A 248-nucleotide genomic window follows, 5' to 3' on the forward strand; every position below is an offset into this window, starting at 1 on the left:
TCTTCATTTACAAATGAAAATGAAAATCTCCTAGATAATTTTCTCTCTCTCTCCACATGACTGGTTAGATCCATTCAGTCTAGCAAAAGATGGATTTTCTTATATGTTAAAAATGACCACTGTATTTGTACATTTTGTCGTGGCATTTTATATAGTCAAGGCTTAACAGAATATTATTTTCAGGGAAGGTTGTAATGGGAAATAATACTCTGTATCATTTATAAAAATGTATATTTTAAAAATGTAAG

This window comes from Penaeus monodon, chromosome 33, assembly GCF_015228065.2.
Source record: "Penaeus monodon isolate SGIC_2016 chromosome 33, NSTDA_Pmon_1, whole genome shotgun sequence".
NCBI lineage: Eukaryota > Metazoa > Arthropoda > Malacostraca > Decapoda > Penaeidae > Penaeus > Penaeus monodon.